Raw genomic sequence first — 15285 nt, 5'->3', positions numbered from 1 at the left:
TGTTAGTATTTCTAGTCTGGTTCTTCATCTGTTAGTCCTAGTTCCTAAGAATCTCTTGTCTTCTGTTCCTTCATCTTCTTCCAGTGCCTACATTTAGCAATACCCTCATAATTCACAATCAACTTCCATGTGCAGGACCTTCACTAGACCATCCAACTTCCTGCCTATAGCCTTTACCCCAACTCCTACTCTAGACCTAAGTCAGGGATCATAAACTAAACCAAAACTGACAAATATATCCATGCACATGCCTTAGTTGGCAGGGTGATTTCACAATATTAATAAGTATATAAGCAGCATTATCTCAAAATCCCATTCCAACAACTATCTATGCAACGCTTTATAGAGTAATAAAATATGTCATGCATATTAGTCCCTACCCCATTGGAGCTTACAGACTAAATTTCCTAATCCACAAGCACTCACACACACACTTACATACTGTATTGTATAAATATGGTAGGGTGATTTTGCCCTATAACAAAGAGGACAAATTGGGTAATCACAAGAGCCCTTTCCAACAATTTATGCAATGTTATAAATAGAATATGTCATTTATATTAGTCCCTGCCCCATTGGGGCTTACAGTCTAAAATTCATAATGCATAAACGTTAACACACAGTCCATAGCAAACATACATATTTTATAAAAATCCATGTATACCAGGAAGATATTATCACATCTCTACAGTCTAGAACTTGTGTCTATCCTGAGAGTTATCAGTAATTAATAATAATATTAATTACCTGTCTTGGGTCTACTACTCCTGTTGTTCTATCTTAATGATATGCTTTGTAGTAAAGATGACCTTGCAAAAGTCCAGAAATGCAGTTGTTTGGCTGTTGTCCTCACATTTTCATTCATGAAGAAGGCCCTCCTAAAAAAAATTAGAGGTGTGATAATATGTTCCTGATATACATGCATATCTATTCTTATTATTACTATGATTCTTTATTTATAATGCATAATTAATAAACACGATAATGTACAGAAAACACAAATCAACTATAAAAGTCCCTGCCCCAGAGGAGCTTACAGTCTAAATTCGCTAACAAAAAATCTCTGACAAAAACACAAATTTAGTGCTGCATAAATATTGTCAAAGGCCAATGCAGTCCCAGACCCAGATGTCACTTATTCTAGTCCAGTTAACAAGTTCATCAGTGCCAGGCAGTCTCCATCTTCAATGGTTCCAGTCCAGTTAACAAATTCACCAGTTCCAGTGTGGTCTACAGCGTCAACGCGTCTAGTCCAATAAAGAAGTCCACTGTTCCAGCCTGGTCTACAGTGTCAACGGTTAACAGCTACCAGTTCCAGATCAGGATCCAGCCCGGTCTGCAGTTCCAATCCGAGGAGCAAGTCCAGTTTTAGACAAGTTACCAGTACCAAGAATCCTTTGGGAGATTGCTCAAAAATCAGTTCTTAAAGAACATCTTATCAACCCGGTTCCCAGAGCTTTGTTTTATCGGTCCAAGCCCATTTACAGAGATACGCATTACTGGTCCCAGCCCATCTACAGTGATACGCATTAAAGGTCCTAGCCCGGCTACAGAGATATGTATTATCAGTCCCAGTCCTGTTCCAGAGATACCCATTTCCGGTTCCAGCCCGGTTAGAGAAATTTGAAGATCGATCCTAGCCCAGTTCCAGAGATACCCATTACCGGTCCCAGCACAGTTATAGAGATATGAATTATCAATCATAGCCCAGTTCCAAAGATATATATTAATGGTCCCAGACTTGTTCCAGAGCTACATGTTGCTGTCTCCAGCCCAGTTACGCAGATATGAATTACCAATCCCAGACCAATTCCAAAGATACGTATTACTTGTTCTGTAAGGTTATAGATATATGCATTGCTTTTTCCAGACCAGTTCTTCATCTGTTAGTATTTCTAGTCTGGTTCTTCATCTGTTAGTCCTAGTTCCTAAGAATCTCTTGTCTTCTGTTCCTTCATCTTCTTCCAGTGCCTACCTTTAGCAATACCCTCATAATTCACAATCAACTTCCATGTGCAGGACCTTCACTAGACCATCCAACTTCCTGCCTATAGCCTTTACCCCAACTCCTACTCTAGACCTAAGTCAGGGATCATAAACTAAACCAAAACTGACAAATATATCCTTGCACATGCCTTAGTTGGCAGGGTGATTTCACAATTTTAATAAGTATATAAGCAGCATTATCTCAAAATCCCATTCCAACATTTATCTATGCAATGCTTTATAGAGTAATAAAATATGTCACGCATATTAGTCCCTACCCCATTAGAGCTTACAGACTAAATTTCCTAATCCACAAGCACTCACACACACACTTACATACTGTATTGCATAAATATGGTAGGGTGATTTTGCCCTATAACAAAGAGGACAAATTGGGTAATCACAAGAGCCCTTTCCAACAATTTATGCAATGTTATAAAGAGAATATGTCATTTATATTTGTCCCTGCCCAATTGGGGCTTACAGTCTAAAATTCATAATGCATAAACGTTCACACACAGTCCATAGCAAACATACATATTTTATAAAAATCCATGTATACCAGGAAGATATTATCACATCTCTACAGTCTAGAACTTGTGTCTATCCTGAGAGTTATCAGTAATTAATAATAATATTAATTACCTGTCTTGGGTCTACTACTCCTGTTGTTCTATCTTAATGATATGCTTTGTAGTAAAGATGACCTTGCAAAAGTCCAGAAATGCAGTTGTTTGGCTGTTGTCCTCACATTTTCAATCATGAAGAAGGCCCTCCTAAAAAAAATTAGAGGTGTGATAATATGTTCCTGATATACATGCATATCTATTCTTATTATTACTATGATTCTTTCTTTATAATGCATAATTAATAAACATGATAATGTACAGAAAACACAAATCAACTATAAAAGTCCCTGCCCCAGAGGAGCTTACAGTCTAAATTCACTAACAAAAAATCTTTGACAAAAACACAAATTTAGTGCTGCATAAATATTGTCAAAGGCCAATGCAGTCCCAGACCCAGATGTCACTTATTCTAGTCCAGTTAACAAGTTCATCAGTGCCAGGCAGTCTCCATCTTCAATGCTTCCAGTCCAGTTAACAAATTCACCAGTTCCAGTGTGGTCTACAGCGTCAACGCGTCTAGTCCAATTAAGAAGTTCACTGGTTCCAGCCTGGTCTACAGTGTCAACGGTTAACAGCTACCAGTTCCAGATCAGGATCCAGCCCGGTCTGCAGTTCCAATCCGAGGAGCAAGTCCAGTTTTAGACAAGTTACCAGTACCAAGAATCCTTTGGGAGATTGCTCAGAAATCAGTTCTTAAAGAACATCTTACCAACCCGGTTCCCAGAGCTTTGTTTTACCGGTCCAAGCCCATTTACAGAGAAACACATTACTGGTCCCAACCCATCTACAGTGATACGCATTAAAGGTCCTAGCCCGGCAATAGAGATATGCATTATCAGTCCCAGTCCTATTCCAGAGATACCCATTTCCGGTTCCAGCCCGGTTAGAGAAATATGAAGATCGATCCTAGCCCAGTTCCAGAGATACCCATTACCGGTCCCAGCACAGTTATAGAGATATGAATTATCAATCATAGCCCAGTTCCAAAGATATATATTACTGGTACCAGACTTGTTCCAGAGCTACATGTTGCTGTCTCCAGCCCAGTTACGCAGATATGAATTACCAATCCCAGACCAATTCCAAAGGTACTTATTACTTGTTCTGTAAGGTTATAGATATATGCATTGCTTTTCCAGACCAGTTCTTCATCTGTTAGTATTTCTAGTCTGGTTCTTCATCTGTTAGTCCTAGTTCCTAAGAATCTCTTGTCTTCTGTTCCTTCATCTTCTTCCAGTGCCTACCTTTAGCAATACCCTCATAACTCACAATCAACTTCCATGTGCAGGACCTTCACTAGACCATCCAACTTCCTGCCTATAGCCTTTACCCCAACTCCTACTCTAGACCTAAGTCAGGGATCATAAACTAAACCAAAACTGACAAATATATCCTTGCACATGCCTTAGTTGGCAGGGTGATTTCACAATATTAATAAGTATATAAGCAGCATTATCTCAAAATCCCATTCCAACAACTAACTATGCAACGCTTTATAGAGTAATAAAATATGTCATGCATATTAGTCCCTACCCCATTGGAGCTTACAGACTAAATTTCCTAATCCACAAGCACTCACACACACACTTACATACTGTATTGCATAAATATGGTAGGGTGATTTTGCCCTATAACAAAGAGGACAAATTGGGTAATCACAAGAGCCCTTTCCAACAATTTATGCAATGTTATAAAGAGAATATGTCATTTATATTAGTCCCTGCCCCATTGGGACTTACAGTCTAAAATTCATAATGCATAAATGTTCACACACAGTCCATAGTAAACATACATATTTTATAAAAATCCATGTATACCTGGAAGATATTATCACATCTCTACAGTCTAGAACTTGTGTCTATCCTGAGAGTTTTCAGTAATTAATAATAATATTAATTACCTGTCTTGGGTCTACTACTCCTTTTGTTTTATCTTAATGATATGCTTTGTAGTAAAGATGACCTTGCAAAAGTCCAGAAATGCAGTTGCTTGGCTGTTGTCCTCACTTTTTCAATCATGAAGAAGGCCCTCCTAAAAAAAATTAGAGGTGTGATAATATGTTTCTGATATACATGCATATCTATTCTTATTATTACTATGATTCTTTCTTTATAATGCATAATTAATAAACACGATAATGTACAGAAAACACAAATCAACTATAAAAGACCCTGCCCCAGAGGAGCTTACAGTCTAAATTCACTAACAAAAAATCTCTGACAAAAACACAAATTTAGTGCAGCATAAATATTGTCAAAGGCCAATGCAGTCCCAGACCCAGATGTCACATGTTCTAGTCCAGTTAACAAGTTCATCAGTGCCAGGCAGTCTCCATCTTCAATGGTTCCAGTCCAGTTAACAAATTCACCAGTTCCAGTGTGGTCTATAGCATCAATGTGTCTAGTCCAATTATGAAGTTCACTGGTTCCAGCCTGGTCTACAGTGTCAACGGTTAACAGCTACCAGTTCCAGATCAGGATCCAGCCCGGTCTGCAGTTCCAATCCGAGGAGCAAGTCCAGTTTTAGACAAGTTACCAGTACCAAGAATCCTTTGGGAGATTGCTCAAAAATCAGTTCTTAAAGAACATCTTACCAACCCTGTTCCCAGATCTTTGTTTTACCGGTCCAAGCCCATTTACAGAGATACGCATTACTGGTCCCAGCCCATCTACAGTGATACGCATTAAAGTTCCTAGCCCGGCGATAGAGATATGCATTATCAGTCCCAGTCCTACCCCAGAGATACCCATTTCCGGTTCAAGCCCAGTTAGAGAAATATGAAGATCGATCCTAGCCCAGTTCCAGAGATACCCATTACTGGTCCTAGCACAGTTATAGAGATATAAATTATCAATTATAGCCCAGTTCCAAAGATATATATTACTGGTCCCAGACTGGTTCCAGAGCTACATGTTGCTGTCTCCAGCCCAGTTACGCAGATATGAATTACCAATCCCAGACCAATTCCAAAGATACGTATTACTTGTTCTGTAAGGTTATAGATATATGCATTGCTTTTTCCAGACCAGTTCTTCATCTGTTAGTATTTCTAGTCTGGTTCTTCATCTGTTAGTCCTAGTTCCTAAGAATCTCTTGTCTTCTGTTCCATCATATTCTTCCAGTGCCTACATTTAGCAATACCCTCATAATTCACAATCAACTTCCATGTGCAGGACCTTCACTAGACCATCCAACTTCCTGCCTATAGCCTTTACCCCAACTCCTACTCTAGACCTAAGTCAGGGATCATAAACTAAACCAAAACTGACAAATATATCCTTGCACATGCCTTAGTTGGCAGGGTGATTTCACAATATTAATAAGTATATAAGCAGCATTATCTCAAAATCCCATTCCAACAACTATCTATGCAACGCTTTATAGAGTAATAAAATATGTCATGCATATTAGTCCCTACCCCATTGGAGCTTACAGACTAAATTTCCTAATCCACAAGCACTCACACACACACTTACATACTGTATTGCATAAATATGGTAGGGTGATTTTGCCCTATAACAAAGAGGACAAATTGGGTAATCACAAGAGCCCTTTCCAACAATTTATGCAATGTTATAAAGAGAATATGTCATTTATATTAGTCCCTGCCCCATTGGGGCTTACAGTCTAAAATTCATAATGCATAAACGTTCACACACAGTCCATAGCAAACATACATATTTTATAAAAATCCATGTATACCAGGAAGATATTATCACATCTCTACAGTCTAGAACTTGTGTCTATCCTGAGAGTTATCAGTAATTAATAATAATATTAATTACCTGTCTTGGGTCTACTACTCCTGTTGTTCTATCTTAATGATATGCTTTGTAGTAAAGATGACCTTGCAAAAGTCCAGAAATGCAGTTGTTTGGCTGTTGTCCTCACATTTTCAATCATGAAGAAGGCCCTCCTAAAAAAAATTAGAGGTGTGATAATATGTTCCTGATATACATGCATATCTATTCTTATTATTACTATGATTCTTTCTTTATAATGCATAATTAATAAACACGATAATGTACAGAAAACACAAATCAACTATAAAAGTCCCTGCCCCAGAGGAGCTTACAGTCTAAATTCACTAACAAAAAATCTCTGACAAAAACACAAATTTAGTGCAGCATAAATATTGTCAATGGCCAATGCAGTCCCAGACCCAGATGTCACTTATTCTAGTCCAGTTAACAAGTTCATCAGTGCCAGGCAGTCTCCATCTTCAATGGTTCCAGTCCAGTTAACAAATTCACCAGTTCCAGTTTGGTCTACAGCGTCAACGCGTCTAGTCCAATAAAGAAGTCCACTGGTTCCAGCCTGGTCTACAGTGTCAACGGTTAACAGCTACCAGTTCCAGATCAGGATCCAGCCCGGTCTGCAGTTCCAATCCGAGGAGCAAGTCCAGTTTTATACAAGTTACCAGTACCAAGAAACCTTTGGGAGATTGCTCAAAAATCAGTTCTTAAAGAACATCTTACCAACCCAGTTCCCAGAGCTTTGTTTTACCGGTCCAAGCCCATTTACAGAGATATGCATTACTGGTCCCAGCCCATCTACAGTGATACGCATTAAAGGTCCTAGCCCGGCTACAGAGATATGCAATATCAGTCCCAGTCCTATTCCAGAGATACCCATTTCCGGTTCCAGCCCGGTTAGAGAAATATGAAGATCGATCCTAGCCCAGTTCCAGAGATACCCATTACCGGTCCCAGCACAGTTATAGAGATATGAATTATCAATCATAGCCCAGTTCCAAAGATATATATTACTGGTCCCAGACTTGTTCCAGAGCTACATGTTGCTGTCTCCAGCCCAGTTACGCAGATATGAATTACCAATCCCAGACCAATTCCAAAGATACGTATTAATTGTTCTGTAAGGTTAAAGATATATGCATTGCTTTTTCCAGACCAGTTCTTCATCTGTTAGTATTTCTAGTCTGGTTCTTCATCTGTTAGTCCTAGTTCCTAAGATTCTCTTGTCTTCTGCTCCTTCATCTTCTTCCAGTGCCTACCTTTAGCAATACCCTCATAATTCACAATCAACTTCCATGTGCAGGACCTTCACTAGACCATCCAACTTCCTGCCTATAGCCTTTACCCCAACTCCTACTCTAGACCTAAGTCAGGGATCATAAACTAAACCAAAACTGACAAATATATCCTTGCACATGCCTTAGTTGGCAGGGTGATTTCACAATATTAATAAGTATATAAGCAGCATTATCTCAAAATCCCATTCCAACAATTATCTATGCAATGCTTTATAGAGTAATAAAATATGTCATGCATATTAGTCCCTACCCCATTGGAGCTTACAGACTAAAATTCCTAATCCACAAGCACTCACACACACACTTACATACTGTATTGTATAAATATGGTAGGGTGATTTTGCCCTATAACAAAGAGGACAAATTGGGTAATCACAAGAGCCCTTTCCAACAATTTATGCAATGTTATTAAGAGAATATGTCATTTATATTAGTCCCTGCCCCATTGGGGCTTACAGTCTAAAATTCATAATGCATAAACGTTCACACACAGTCCATAGCAAACATACATATTTTATAAAAATCCATGTATACCAGGAAGATATTTTTACATCTCTACAGTCTAGAACTTGTGTCTATCCTGAGAGTTATCAGTAATTAAAAATAATATTAATTACCTGTCTTGGGTCTACTACTCCTGTTGTTCTATCTTAATGATATGCTTTGTAGTAAAGATGACCTTGCAAAAGTCCAGAAATGCAGTTGCTTGGCTGTTGTCCTCACATTTTCAATCATGAAGAAGGCCCTCCAAAAAAAAATTAAAGGTGTGATAAAATGTTCCTGATATACATGCATATCTATTCTTATTATTACTATGATTCTTTCTTTATAATGCATAATTAATAAACATGATAATGTACAGAAAACACAAATCAACTATAAAAGTCCCTGCCCCAGAGGAGCTTACAGTCTAAATTCACTAACAAAAAATCTCTGACAAAAACACAAATTTAGTGCAGCATAAATATTGTCAAAGGCCAATGCAGTCCCAGACCCAGATGTCACTTGTTCTAGTCCAGTTAACAAGTTCATCAGTGCCAGGCAGTCTCCATCTTCAATGGTTCCAGTCCAGTTAACAAATTCACCAGTTCAAGTGTGGTCTACAGCGTCAATGCGTCTAGTCCAATAAAGAAGTCCACTGGTTCCAGCCTGGTCTACAGTGTCAACGGTTAACAGCTACCAGTTCCAGATTAGGAATCAGCCCGGTCTGCAGTTCCAATCCGAGGAGCAAGTCCAGTTTTAGACAAGTTACCAGTACCAAGAATCCTTTGGGAGATTGCTCAAAAATCAGTTCTTAAAGAACATCTTACCAACACGGTTCCCAGATCTTTGTTTTACCGGTCCAAGCCCATTTACAGAGATACGCATTACTGGTCCCAGCCCATCTACAGTGATACGCATTAAAGTTCCTAGCCCGGCGATAGAGATATGCATTATCAGTCCCAGTCCTATTCCAGAGATACCCATTTCCGGTTCAAGCCCAGTTAGAGAAATATGAAGATCGATCCTAGCCCAGTTCCAGAGATACCTATTACCGGTCCTAGCACAGTTATAGAGATATAAATTATCAATTATAGCCCAGTTCCAAAGATATATATTACTGGTCCCAGACTGGTTCCAGAGCTACATGTTGCTGTCTCCAGCCCAGTTACGCAGATATGAATTACCAATCGCAGACCAATTCCAAAGATATGTATTACTTGTTCTGTAAGGTTATAGATATATGCATTGCTTTTTCCAGACCAGTTCTTCATCTGTTAGTATTTCTAGTCTGGTTCTTCATCTGTTAGTCCTAGTTCCTAAGAATCTCTTGTCTTCTGTTCCTTCATCTTCTTCCAGTGCCTACATTTAGCAATACCCTCATAATTCACAATCAACTTCCATGTGCAGGACCTTCACTAGACCATCCAACTTCCTGCCTATAGCCTTTACCCCAACTCCTACTCTAGACCTAAGTCAGGGATCATAAACTAAACCAAAACTGACAAATATATCCATGCACATGCCTTAGTTGGCAGGGTGATTTCACAATATTAATAAGTATATAAGCAGCATTATCTCAAAATCCCATTCCAACAACTATCTATGCAACGCTTTATAGAGTAATAAAATATGTCATGCATATTAGTCCCTACCCCATTGGAGCTTACAGACTAAATTTCCTAATCCACAAGCACTCACACACACACTTACATACTGTATTGTATAAATATGGTAGGGTGATTTTGCCCTATAACAAAGAGGACAAATTGGGTAATCACGAGAGCCCTTTCCAACAATTTATGCAATGTTATAAAGAGAATATGTCATTTATATTAGTCCCTGCCCCATTGGGGCTTACAGTCTAAAATTCATAATGCATAAACGTTAACACACAGTCCATAGCAAACATACATATTTTATAAAAATCCATGTATACCAGGAAGATATTATCACATCTCTACAGTCTAGAACTTGTGTCTATCCTGAGAGTTATCAGTAATTAATAATAATATTAATTACCTGTCTTGGGTCTACTACTCCTGTTGTTCTATCTTAATGATATGCTTTGTAGTAAAGATGACCTTGCAAAAGTCCAGAAATGCAGTTGCTTGGCTGTTGTCCTCACATTTTCAATCATGAAGAAGGCCCTCCAAAAAAAAATTAAAGGTGTGATAATATGTTCCTGATATACATGCATATCTATTCTTATTATTACTATGATTCTTTCTTTATAATGCATAATTAATAAACACGATAATGTACAGAAAACACAAATCAACTATAAAAGTCCCTGCCCCAGAGGAGCTTACAGTCTAAATTCACTAACAAAAAATCTCTGACAAAAACACAAATTTAGTGCAGCATAAATATTGTCAAAGGCCAATGCAGTCCCAGACCCAGATGTCACTTGTTCTAGTCCAGTTAACAAGTTCATCAGTGCCAGGCAGTCTCCATCTTCAATGGTTCCAGTCCAGTTAACAAATTCACCAGTTCAAGTGTGGTCTACAGCGTCAATGCGTCTAGTCCAATAAAGAAGTCCACTGGTTCCAGCCTGGTCTACAGTGTCAACGGTTAACAGCTACCAGTTCCAGATTAGGAATCAGCCCGGTCTGCAGTTCCAATCCGAGGAGCAAGTCCAGTTTTAGACAAGTTACCAGTACCAAGAATCCTTTGGGAGATTGCTCAAAAATCAGTTCTTAAAGAACATCTTACCAACCCGGTTCCCAGATCTTTGTTTTACCGGTCCAAGCCCATTTACAGAGATACGCATTACTGGTCCCAGCCCATCTACAGTGATACGCATTAAAGTTCCTAGCCCGGCGATAGAGATATGCATTATCAGTCCCAGTCCTATTCCAGAGATACCCATTTCCGGTTCAAGCCCAGTTAGAGAAATATGAAGATCAATCCTAGCCCAGTTCCAGAGATACCTATTACCGGTCCTAGCACAGTTATAGAGATATAAATTATCAATTATAGCCCAGTTCCAAAGATATATATTACTGGTCCCAGACTGGTTCCAGAGCTACATGTTGCTGTCTCCAGCCCAGTTACGCAGATATGAATTACCAATCCCAGACCAATTCCAAAGATACGTATTACTTGTTCTGTAAGGTTATAGATATATGCATTGCTTTTTCCAGACCAGTTCTTCATCTGTTAGTATTTCTAGTCTGGTTCTTCATCTGTTAGTCCTAGTTCCTAAGAATCTCTTGTCTTCTGTTCCTTCATCTTCTTCCAGTGCCTACATTTAGCAATACCCTCATAATTCACAATCAACTTCCATGTGCAGGACCTTCACTAGACCATCCAACTTCCTGCCTATAGCCTTTACCCCAACTCCTACTCTAGACCTAAGTCAGGGATCATAAACTAAACCAAAACTGACAAATATATCCTTGCACATGCCTTAGTTGGCAGGGTGATTTCACAATATTAATAAGTATATAAGCAGCATTATCTCAAAATCCCATTCCAACAATTATCTATGCAATGCTTTATAGAGTAATAAAATATGTCATGCATATTAGTCCCTACCCCATTGGAGCTTACAGACTAAAATTCCTAATCCACAAGCACTCACACACACACTTACATACTGTATTGTATAAATATGGTAGGGTGATTTTGCCCTATAACAAAGAGGACAAATTGGGTAATCACAAGAGCCCTTTCCAACAATTTATGCAATGTTATTAAGAGAATATGTCATTTATATTAGTCCCTGCCCCATTGGGGCTTACAGTCTAAAATTCATAATGCATAAACGTTCACACACAGTCCATAGCAAACATACATATTTTATAAAAATCCATGTATACCAGGAAGATATTTTTACATCTCTACAGTCTAGAACTTGTGTCTATCCTGAGAGTTATCAGTAATTAAAAATAATATTAATTACCTGTCTTGGGTCTACTACTCCTGTTGTTCTATCTTAATGATATGCTTTGTAGTAAAGATGACCTTGCAAAAGTCCAGAAATGCAGTTGCTTGGCTGTTGTCCTCACATTTTCAATCATGAAGAAGGCCCTCCAAAAAAAAATTAAAGGTGTGATAATATGTTCCTGATATACATGCATATCTATTCTTATTATTACTATGATTCTTTCTTTATAATGCATAATTAATAAACACGATAATGTACAGAAAACACAAATCAACTATAAAAGTCCCTGCCCCAGAGGAGCTTACAGTCTAAATTCACTAACAAAAAATCTCTGACAAAAACACAAATTTAGTGCAGCATAAATATTGTCAAAGGCCAATGCAGTCCCAGACCCAGATGTCACTTGTTCTAGTCCAGTTAACAAGTTCATCAGTGCCAGGCAGTCTCCATCTTCAATGGTTCCAGTCCAGTTAACAAATTCACCAGTTCAAGTGTGGTCTACAGCGTCAATGCGTCTAGTCCAATAAAGAAGTCCACTGGTTCCACCCTGGTCTACAGTGTCAACGGTTAACAGCTACCAGTTCCAGATTAGGAATCAGCCCGGTCTGCAGTTCCAATCCGAGGAGCAAGTCCAGTTTTAGACAAGTTACCAGTACCAAGAATCCTTTGGGAGATTGCTCAAAAATCAGTTCTTAAAGAACATCTTACCAACCCGGTTCCCAGATCTTTGTTTTACCGGTCCAAGCCCATTTACAGAGATACGCATTACTGGTCCCAGCCCATCTACAGTGATACACATTAAAGTTGCTAGCCCGGCGATAGAGATATGCATTATCAGTCCCAGTCCTATTCCAGAGATACCCATTTCCGGTTCAAGCCCAGTTAGAGAAATATGAAGATCGATCCTAGCCCAGTTCCAGAGATACCTATTACCGGTCCTAGCACAGTTATAGAGATATAAATTATCAATTATAGCCCAGTTCCAAAGATATATATTACTGGTCCCAGACTGGTTCCAGAGCTACATGTTGCTGTCTCCAGCCCAGTTGCGCAGATATGAATTACCAATCCCAGACCAATTCCAAAGATATGTATTACTTGTTCTGTAAGGTTATATATATATACGCATTGCTTTTTCCAGACCAGTTCTTCATCTGTTAGTATTTCTAGTCTGGTTCTTCATCTGTTAGTCCTAGTTCCTAAGAATCTCTTGTCTTCTGTTCCTTCATCTTCTTCCAGTGCCTACATTTAGCAATACCCTCATAATTCACAATCAACTTCCATGTGCAGGACCTTCACTAGACCATCCAACTTCCTGCCTATAGCCTTTACCCCAACTCCTACTCTAGACCTAAGTCAGGGATCATAAACTAAACCAAAACTGACAAATATATCCATGCACATGCCTTAGTTGGCAGGGTGATTTCACAATATTAATAAGTATATAAGCAGCATTATCTCAAAATCCCATTCCAACAACTATCTATGCAACGCTTTATAGAGTAATAAAATATGTCATGCATATTAGTCCCTACCCCATTGGAGCTTACAGACTAAATTTCCTAATCCACAAGCACTCACACACACACTTACATACTGTATTGTATAAATATGGTAGGGTGATTTTGCCCTATAACAAAGAGGACAAATTGGGTAATCACAAGAGCCCTTTCCAACAATTTATGCAATGTTATAAAGAGAATATGTCATTTATATTAGTCCCTGCCCCATTGGGGCTTACAGTCTAAAATTCATAATGCATAAACGTTAACACACAGTCCATAGCAAACATACATATTTTATAAAAATCCATGTATACCAGGAAGATATTATCACATCTCTACAGTCTAGAACTTGTGTCTATCCTGAGAGTTATCAGTAATTAATAATAATATTAATTACCTGTCTTGGGTCTACTACTCCTGTTGTTCTATCTTAATGATATGCTTTGTAGTAAAGATGACCTTGCAAAAGTCCAGAAATGCAGTTGTTTGGCTGTTGTCCTCACATTTTCATTCATGAAGAAGGCCCTCCTAAAAAAAATTAGAGGTGTGATAATATGTTCCTGATATACATGCATATCTATTCTTATTATTACTATGATTCTTTCTTTATAATGCATAATTAATAAACACGATAATGTACAGAAAACACAAATCAACTATAAAAGTCCCTGCCCCAGAGGAGCTTACAGTCTAAATTCACTAACAAAAAATCTCTGACAAAAACACAAATTTAGTGCAGCATAAATATTGTCAAAGGCCAATGCAGTCCCAGACCCAGATGTCACTTGTTCTAGTCCAGTTAACAAGTTCATCAGTGCCAGGCAGTCTCCATCTTCAATGGTTCCAGTCCAGTTAACAAATTCACCAGTTCCAGTGTGGTCTACAGCATCAATGCGTCTAGTCCAATAAAGAAGTCCACTGGTTCCAGCCTGGTCTACAGTGTCAACGGTTAACAGCTACCAGTTCCAGATTAGGAATCAGCCCGGTCTGCAGTTCCAATCCGAGGAGCAAGTCCAGTTTTAGACAAGTTACCAGTACCAAGAATCCTTTGGGAGATTGCTCAAAAATCAGTTCTTAAAGAACATCTTACCAACCCGGTTCCCAGATCTTTGTTTTACCGGTCCAAGCCCATTTACAGAGATACGCATTACTGGTCCCAGCCCATCTACAGTGATACGCATTATAGTTCCTAGCCCGGCAATAGAGATATGCATTATCAGTCCCAGTCCTATTCCAGAGATACCCATTTCCGGTTCAAGCCCAGTTAGAGAAATATGAAGATCGATCCTAGCCCAGTTCCAGAGATACCTATTACCAGTCCTAGCACAGTTATAGAGATATAAATTATCAATTATAGCCCAGTTCCAAAGATATATATTACTGGTCCCAGACTGGTTCCAGAGCTACATGTTGCTGTCTCCAGCCCAGTTACGCAGATATGAATTACCAATCCCAGACCAATTCCAAAGATACGTATTACTTGTTCTGTAAGGTTATAGATATATGCATTGCTTTTTCCAGACCAGTTCTTCATCTGTTAGTATTTCTAGTCTGGTTCTTCATCTGTTAGTCCTAGTTCCTAAGAATCTCTTGTCTTCTGTTCCTTCATCTTCTTCCAGTGCCTACATTTAGCAATACCCTCATAATTCACAATCAACTTCCATGTGCAGGACCTTCACTAGACCATCCAACTTCCTGCCTATAGCCTTTACCCCAACTCCTACTCTAGACCTAAGTCAG

The sequence above is a fragment of the Taudactylus pleione genome, unplaced genomic scaffold (assembly GCF_031769625.1).
Source record: "Taudactylus pleione unplaced genomic scaffold, aTauple2 ptg000176l, whole genome shotgun sequence".
Classification (NCBI taxonomy): Eukaryota; Metazoa; Chordata; class Amphibia; order Anura; family Myobatrachidae; genus Taudactylus; species Taudactylus pleione.
The sequence above is the reverse complement of the archived record's forward strand: the minus strand, read 5'-3'. Positions refer to the sequence as shown.